Raw genomic sequence first — 9,448 nt, 5'->3', positions numbered from 1 at the left:
TTGTTGCCTATGTGGACCTCAATAACTGGATTCTTCCCCTCTCATCCCAAATTCCGCTCCAGCCTGGGCAGATGTCTTAACCTGAGCAGGAGACAGTGAGGACTGCAGATGCTGGAGATCAGAGCCGAGAGTGTGGTGCTGGAAAAGCACAGCAGGTCAGGTAGCATCCGAGGAGCAGAAGAATCGACGTTCTGAGCATAAACACTTCCTCAGGCAAGTCAACCTTTGGTTGCAGACAGCTGAACTATCTCCAAAACTAGATTGATCGCTGCGATCAATGCACAACATTTTATTTGTCCCATTTGAAGGGCTCTCTGAATTATGGTGCTGTGGACCATTTAATCATCATCCTGTAGTGTGTTCTCTCATTTACAGAAGTCGTAAGAACCACAAACCTGTTCGATGTTCTTTCATTGTTACCTTTTAGTCTCCAAGAACTGCTTCAATCGCAGTCATACTCACCTGGCCCTGACCATGCACTAAACCAGAAACACCTGGCCCCAGCCATGCGACTGCCTCCAGGAACAAGAGTCGAGATGATTTTCTTTCTTTCTGTCCAATCGCAGGATCTGAAGCTCAGGCTCCAGCTCAACAACTCTAAGCTACATTCTCTTGACCTATGGACACACTGTCGTTGTGGTTTCCATGGTGTTCCAATAGTACCTTGTGCTATTGATGCAACACATCACCTGCTCTGCCACCTTTATTGTGTTTTATATAACTAATTAGTTTTTGGATAGTTTGCAGATAGTATTCAACTGCTATCTGTAATTATATCAAGTAGTTTGACCGGTCAAGTTAGAAATTTAATGCAATACTGCTATCACCACCAGTGTGACCTATTGTCCTCGTTAAGAGAGAAGAAATCTAAAAACTGTCACGGTTGGGCTGATTTGGTCAAACGGAGCTTTTTTAAAAAACAAGAACAGAAATTGCTGGAAAAGGTTGGCAGGTCTGGTAGCATCTATGGAGAGAAATCCGAGTTAACCTTGCGGGTCAAATGACCCTTTGCCAGGATGAGGTTAACTCTGATTTCTCTCTGCAGATGCTGCCAGACCTGCTGAGCTTTTCCAGCAATTTCCTGTTTTCTTTTACTAATTTGCAGCATCTGTAGTTCTCTTGGTTTTTATTTAGGCTGTTTTACTTTGTCTGCAATTTAAAAATTCTAAGTCAGAATCTGACTGTTAATCCAAACAATTACTTGAGAATTAAATGACCAGAAATACCACATCTGCACCAAATTCTTGTGCTTTCCCCCACACTAAGGTCTTATTATCACCACAGTCCCACCCTGTTAACAGCATTGACAAATTGCACAGAGCAAAATCTCACAACAGCAAAGGGATAAACGGCAAGAAAATCTATTGTTACTGAAATGACCAATGTTGGCCAACATATAGATACTGCCATGGGATATTTTATGGCCATCTGATAAGGCAGAGGAGCCCTCCATTAAATATTCTCTCCAAAGGATGTGCATTTCAAACAATTGAACACACTTCCAGTTCTTCACTGTTCCAGACTTGGGAGTGACCCTGAAGCCCCACATTTGAGTTCAGAGAGCAGAATGCTACCTTTGATCAGAGGATGATGTTTAATTTGTGTTTTTCTGTATTGTGGTACATTCTGAACCATTTCACTCTGTCACACAAACTCGAGGCCTGAACATTATTGTGACCCTTTAGTAAGACCTGAGAGAGTGGTGGGACAGCTTTCCAGGTCAGATCTCCATAGTGACCATCGCTGCCTCACAGTCTGTAACCCTAGGATTTTAGTTAGTGACCCCACTTTGGGAAGTCCTGCTATATTGTGTTCGTTCATTCCCTCTCATAGATTGACCAACCACCCAGGAGTTTACAAACTCTCCTGCAATTTGGAATCTCATCCTACATCCTGATTTAAGCCTCACTGGGATATGATTTGCCCTGGAGTCTCCTGTCTTGGATTCCTCCTGCAGACGATGTTCCTGTGCGGTGAGGTTGATGGTGTCTGTTGGGGGCTGCCAGAGGTGTGTGGTCAGAGCTGCTAACATCAGAATTGGAAAAAGGTTGCATGTCCCCAAACACACCCAAACTCTTGAGCTTGTCACTGTCGTTCCAAAGTCTCCCCAATGCTACCCCTGTGCCCCTTTGTCTGACAGTAATGTTTGGAGGGACAGTGGATTCCTTCCAGAAGGATACAACAGGAAACTATCCAGAAACATACTGAAAGGTAGTCAGCATGAAATAGCAAAGAGATGATCATGTTTGACTTATCTTGACCAAGTTTTGAATAAGTAACAGAAGATAGACATGGGTAATGTAAATATTGGAGCTTCCAGAAGGCTTTCAATAAGCCATTCCATAGAAGGCTTGGGAATCCGAAAGGAATGGCTAACAAGCTGGTTACAAAACAAAAATAACACACATTAAGTGTTCAAGACAACCACGGTGTAAAAAGGTGAGGCACAGAGATTCCTTGCACCACCCATCGTATTCCACACATTGGCTTCCAGTTTTAGAAGCTGATTCTGGGCATTGACCTTAACCATGGAACAAATAAATGGGGCAATATTGCTGCTGGGACCGGCGCCATAACAACGGTCAAACGGCAACATCCTCGCGCTCCCACACTGACAATGTCTTCTGTCAAAGCTGGAAAGAAAACTTTCAGCAGCTTCTCAACTGTGAATGTCTACTGGCAGCTGATCCTTTCTGGCTTACCATGGAGAGACCACCATCGATGGGAAAGCTTCAACAAGCAATCAGACAGAGGAGGAAGCTGATCTATTCTAGCCGAGGTCTTCACAGTCAGCAGGTTTCTGATCACATGGAAATTCCTCGCACTCTCTCCATCCCTTACCTCCCCATGCTGGCTTCAGGAATGTGGCAATTATAAAAGCAAATTACTGCGGATGCTGGAATCTGAAACCAAAAGAGAAAATGCTGGAAAATCTCAGCAGGTCTGGCAGCATCTGTAAGGCAGCATTTCTCCTTACAGATGCTGCCACCGATGTGGCAATTATAACTATCTTCAAGAAAGGAGATAAATCATATGTCAAGATATTTCTCTTGTCTGTAATTGGGAAAATCCTGACTCATATTCGCTGAGCGAATCCTGCCAAACACATCTCTAGACCTTCCAGAGGCATCTCTGATAAAACAAATCCAGGAAAACTGCTGCAAAGAATAACAAGTATTAAAGTATTAAATAGTATTGAACTATTTATATGCATTGACAATGAACGAAATTCCGGATCAGTGGTGCTGGAAGAGCACAGCAATTCAGGCAGCATCCGAGGACAGGCAAAATCGACGTTTCGGGCAAAAGCCCTTCATCAGGAATAAAGGCAGAGAGCCTGAAGCGTGGAGAGATAAGCTAGAGGAGGGTGGGGGTGGGGATAGAGTAGCATGGGTTTATAAATATCGAGGAACCTCGATTATCCGGCATTCGAATAACTGAATTTCGGGTGATAGTAACAAGATCACAAGGTCCCGATGCTTGGTTAATGATGTTATTCAGCATCAATTATCCAGCACTCCAGTAATGGAATGAGATACTCCCCACCTGTGTCGTTCAGATAATCGAGATTCTTCTGTATAGGCAGAGTGTATAAGCAAGGAAGTGACGCTACACCTCTATAAATCATTGGTCAGACCACATTTGGAGTATTGTGTTCAGTTCTGGGCATCTTTATTTAGGGAAGGATGTTAAATTATGGAGAGGGATCAAAGGAGATTATCGAGAATGATACCAGAAATGAGGGATTTTAGACACAAGGAAAGATGAGAGAAATTGGGTCTATTCTCCTTGTAGCAGAGAAGATTAAGAGGTGATCATATTGAGGTATTAAAATGATGAACCATTTGACAGGGTAAAGGGGATATTCTGTTTCCACCTGTCGATAGGTCTGTAACTAAGGGTCACAATTTCAAGATTATCAGGAAGAGAGCTCGGAGTGAGATGAAGAGAAACTACTATTTAGTCAGATTATAGGAGTTGGGAGGTCATGTTGCAGATGTACAGGACATTGGTGAGGCCAATTTTGGAATACTGTGTTCAATTCTGGTCTCCGTGCTGTAGGAAGGATAATGCTACAGATGCTGCCTGACCTGCTGTGCTGTTCCAGCAATAAAGTTTCAACTTTGATCTCCAGCATCTGCAGACCTCACTTTCTCCTCCTATTTTAGGATATCTAATTGGCATGAACAAGTTAGACCAAAACGATCTGTTTCCGTGCTGTTTAGCTTAATTACTCTATGACTCTACTCAGAGGGCTGTTAGGATTTGGAATGTGCTGCCTGGGAGAGTGGTGGATTCCATAAGAGGTTTCAAAAGAGAGCCGGATATATATTTGAAAGTGCTGAATTCAGAGGGCTGTAGAGATAGGGCTGTAGAATGAGACTGGCTGGGCAGCTGTTTCAGCAGCCAGTACATACTCGATGGGCCAAATGACCTCCTTCTGTACTGTAAAATTCTAGAATGCTATGATTGAAACAGTTATTGTTTAACGCAACAAAACCTTTGGGTCCTTTAAGCACCAGAACACGTCAGGCAATGCCATGAAAAGGAGCTGTGGCTTCTGCACAGAATCTCTTTGTTGTTCTCTCTGTGGATTGAGCTTTGAATTGAGGGAGTTTCTCACCATCATCGATTGGAAATCTGGCATTTCTCATTATACCCAAGGTAGCTTTCTAATGCTGGAGAAACTCAGCAAGTCTGGCAGCACCTGTGGAGAGAGAAACAGAGTTAACGTTTCTGGTCCAATGACTGTTCTTCAGAATGCTTTCAGATTTTTGTCCAATCAGTGTCAGCCACAGACATTCCAATAATAATATTAGAGGAGAAAGTAAGGACTGCAGATGCTGGAGATCAGAGCTGAAAATGTGTTGCTGGAAAAGCGCAGCAGGTCAGGCAGCATCCAAGAAACCGGAGAATCGACGTTTCGGGCATAAGCCCTTCTTCTCATTCCTGAAGAAGGGTTTATGCCCGAAACATCGATTCTCCTGTTCCCTGGATGCTGCCTGACCTGTTGCGCTTTTCCAGCATCACATTTTCAGTTACAAGGAAGAAGAGCAGGTTAAATTCCTTAAGAGTGTCCAAAATTTTAAAAAATCAAATCGTGTGGTGTGATGTATTGAATGATACCAAGCCATCTTCAATGAGTCTTTCCAGATTTTGTGCCAAGCTGATTTAAAGTTTTGAATGTTAATCTCTAGCATATCCTTTGAAGTCAGCAGCTGTTTTGGTTTATGTTGAAGCTACTAGATACCAGGCTTGGTTTGTCACCAGCAGATTGGGTACATGCTCCCTGTCAAGAGAGGGAGGACCATGAGTTCATTTCTGTCACCTATTCATGGTCTGTCTGACACTGCCTCTGGAAATGCAATGTATTTTTAACACAAAGGGATAGATTGCTACCACATGGCATCCATTCACAAACTAACCAGTTACTAAATATGGTCATGACAAGTTGGGGAACCCTCATCCCAGGACCATTGTTTACGGTGCTTAAACAGTCCATGAAACTACGCAGCCGGTAATCCTTTCTCCAAAGTGAATGAGATAAACAGCTCAGTCTGCACACACCGAAATAAGCAGACTGAGCTGGGAAATCAGTGAGGAGTTCTCGGGAGGATCCAATTAGACTCGTCAACTGATTATCCTGGTGGGTTTCTTCAAGCGAGCACAGCTCCTTTCTGATGGATTCACGAAGTGACGCTTGAGAACTGCTGTTTATGTCACTTAAAAATGACTGTTGTCAGTCTTTTTAAAATTTATCCTGAGGTTCCACCAATCAGTGAAACAAGTCACTTTTCATATACAACATAGTTTTACATTCGCTTTAAATATTGTTCAGATGAAAGCTCAGTACCATAATTAAAGTGACCACTATGGATAAAGATGCTATATTTTATGGATGACTGCAGTTTGTTGCCCACTTAGTATCAGATTTCGAAGTCAAACTGGAACTTTTCAGTTCAGCATGAAAGAAACTTGATCTGTTCTTGAATGTGCCAAAATAAAACTGAGATTTCAACTTATACCTGGTCAGCCAGACATTCTCATGTGTTAAAGGAGAAATTCTGGAATGTTGGCTGACCCCGTTTTCAAAAGGCCACCACTGATGGGAGGTTCCAACACCAGAAAAGAAAATGCTTCAAAGACACATTGAAGTCCTCCTTGAACTGAAACCCCAGTAACAGTAATAGTAATCATCGCAAGGAGCTCATCAACAATTGTTTAAGTGGTGACAACTTGCTCAGCAAAGTTGAGCCACATTCTGAATCACAATGTGTTAAGGATAAGGCAGAGTAACTGCAGAAAAGGAGATAAAGGGAAGACCATTCTGGACTCTAGATCCTATGGCCTTGGGACATTCTACCCCCATGTGCCCAGGTCTCTGTGGGTTAAGAATTGGAGCTGCTCACTCACGTGAAGATTGTGGAAGTGAGTCGCAATCCTGAGTAAATATCAGCCTCAGCTGGAGGGACAGCCAAGAATGGTTGCAGTAATTTGTGTTGTTCATGGACAGTGAGCCTGAAGATCCTGTGGTTATACCCTTTCCATATCTCACCAGAATCAAAACATTGTGGGTCTGAGCTCCACACTCGAAACTGGAGCACATCATCGAAGTGAGCTTTTCTCTAGCTAAAAACATACATTATTCAAAAATGTATCAATGCACATTACATGATGTCAAATTTGAATTGTTGTACAAAGTGCAATACAGATCAATTTCTTTAAATCCAGTACATAAGGTGTCACACTATGCCTGCTGTTCCAGGATACTTTTACAATGCACACTTGCATTTCATGTCAAACCTTCTGTGGTGTTTATAGTTCAATTTTTTTTAATGTAGGTTTCAGTCCCTGACTCTATTACGGCAGGAGTGTGTTAGACTGTACCATTTCCATATTGATCCTCTGTGGCACTGCCCTCAAACTGTAGTGTATCCCTGAGCATGTAGCCCAGGACATTCATGTGCAAACCTGCAACACTCAGTCACTGATAGCTTTACACACTGGAACACCAGCCCTTTGCAGGCAGATCACAGAGAATCTCTCACTGAGTTGATGATAATTCACTGGCAGTTGATATATGCCTCACAGTATATCATTGGCAACACCCATTGAGCATTGAGGGCTCTGTAATGAGGTTCTTTGGAATGCGCCTTGACTACTACAACTGCATCTCTTTGTGGACCTGCTTTGCAAGGACAAATTCCAGAAGGTGGTGGGGGCCATTTCTTCCCTAGCACCACCACCTTGAAGACGTGTTGAAGCAGTAGCAAGAATCTAGAAGAGGTCCCTTCTCACCACCAGCCAAGCTATGTGTTGGTGTTTCAGTCTGTGGAAGAGGCATTTTGCCAAATAGCCCACTGAGGCAACCATCCAATTCATTGTCTTTTTCCATAGGGCCTTGAGAATCTCCTGGACAGGTGATTGCATGACAGACTTGTGACCTTTGTGTTTTTATGCACAAACCTTTCCCCAAGGGATAGGTTTTACATCATGATCCAAGTCGTTGGAGTGTTCAATGACAAAGTGGCCAGTCCCATTGTTTGCAACACAGGGGGCTGAGAAACCTCAGCACAGACTGGCACTTGGTATCAGTGCTCTTATGAGTATCTAGTTGATGATTTACTTAAATTGTGGAGCTAAATTTTACATCTGGGAAGATAAAGTCATAAAGATAAAGAAGTGAAAATGCTGGCTTTCAATCATTGCCGAAACATTTAAGAAGACAGTTCCAAAGATGATCCATGTTTTTATAATAGAGTTAGATCTATAAACGATGGAGAACTGAAGGATTAAATAGTAATGCAGTCCAGAGAAATGTTTTGGCTTGGGAGGTATGGTTAAGTGTGTTCAAAAACAATCAGTGGGCGGCATGGTGGCACAGTGGTTAGCACTGCTGCCTCACAGCGCCTGAGACCCGGGTTCAGTTCCCGCCTCAGGCGACTGACTGTGTGGAGTTTGCACGTTCTCCCCGTGTCTGCGTGGGTTTCCTCCGGTTGCTCCGGTTTCCTCCCACTGTCCAAAGATGTGCAGGTCAGGTGAATTGGCCATGCTAAATTGCCCGTAGTGTTAGGTAAGGTGTAAATGTAGGGGCATGGATGGGTTGCGCTTCAGTGGGTCGGTGTGGACTTGTTGGGCCGAAGGGCCTGTTTCCACACTGTAATGTAATCTAATCTAATCAGTGAATTCTGAAAAGTTGTAAAACTGATTGATGTCATCATGTTAAAGTAGGAATTGTAAATATGCAAAACAGATAATCTAAAGCAGGTTTGAGGATAACCAGAGCAGATGGTACCATTAGAAAGATGGCTTGTGCTTTGGGAAGGTCTCTGGTTTAAAGTTTTTTTGGATGTTGGTTGAGTTAGTTGCAATTGGACTTAATGTAGCATGCATCTCTAAAAGAGCTCATCAAAGTAAATCGAGTGTTATTGAGGCCTGCACTGTACGCAGAGTGAATACTGAACGTCATTATTGGTAATGCGACATGTAGGTGAGACTTAACCTTAGTTTGAACTTGGTGAGAGAACAAAAGCTGGAAGATGCAGCGTTGCAGCGTTGAACTTGCAGCGTTGGTTGGTACCTGGGACTTCGATGTTGTGGCTATTACGGAGACATGGCTAGAACAGGGACAGGATTGGCTGTTGCAGGTTCCGGGATTTAAATGTTTTAGTAGGGTCAGAGGTGGGGGTAAAAGAGGGGGAGGTGTGGCATTGCTTGTCAAAGATAGTATTACAGCGGTGGAAAGGACGATGGATGAGGACTTGCCATCTGAGGTAGTTTGGGCTGAGGTTAGGAATAGGAAAGGTGAGGTCACCCTGTTAGGAGTCTTTTACAGGCCTCCTAATAGTCCTAGAATCATTGAAGAAAGGATTGGGAAGGTGATTCAGGAGATGAGTGACAGTAATAGGGTGGTTGTTATGGGGGACTTTAACTTTCCTGATATTGATTGGGAAAGCTATAGCTCAAGTTCGTTAGATGGGTCAGTGTTTGTTCAATGTGTGCAGGAGAGTTTCCTGACACAATATGTAGACAGGCCAACAAGAGGTGAGGCCATACTGGATTTGGTTCTGGGTAACGAACCAGGCCAGGTGTTAGAATTAGAGGTAGGTGAGCACTTTGGGGATAGTGACCATAATTCGGTGATTTTTACACTTGTGATGGAGAGGGATAAGTGTGTACTACAGGGCAAGAATTATAGCTGGGGTAAGGGAAATTATGATGCGGTGAGGCATGACTTAGGATGTGTGGCTTGGAAAAGTAGACTCCAAGGCAAGAGTGTAAATGATATGTGGAACTTGTTCAAGGGGCAACTATTGAGTGTCCTTGATAATTATGTACCTGTCAGGCAGGAAGGAAAGGGTCGTGCGAGGGAGCCGTGGTTTAATAAGGAATTGGAATCCCTTGTTAAATGGAAGAGGGCGGCCTATCTCAAGATGAGACGTGAAGG

This window comes from Chiloscyllium plagiosum, unplaced genomic scaffold (assembly GCF_037043375.1).
Source record: "Chiloscyllium plagiosum isolate Xiang-an unplaced genomic scaffold, Cpla_swu_hap1 HiC_scaffold_6, whole genome shotgun sequence".
Lineage (NCBI taxonomy): Eukaryota > Metazoa > Chordata > Chondrichthyes > Orectolobiformes > Hemiscylliidae > Chiloscyllium > Chiloscyllium plagiosum.
This window is presented reverse-complemented; position numbering follows the sequence as displayed.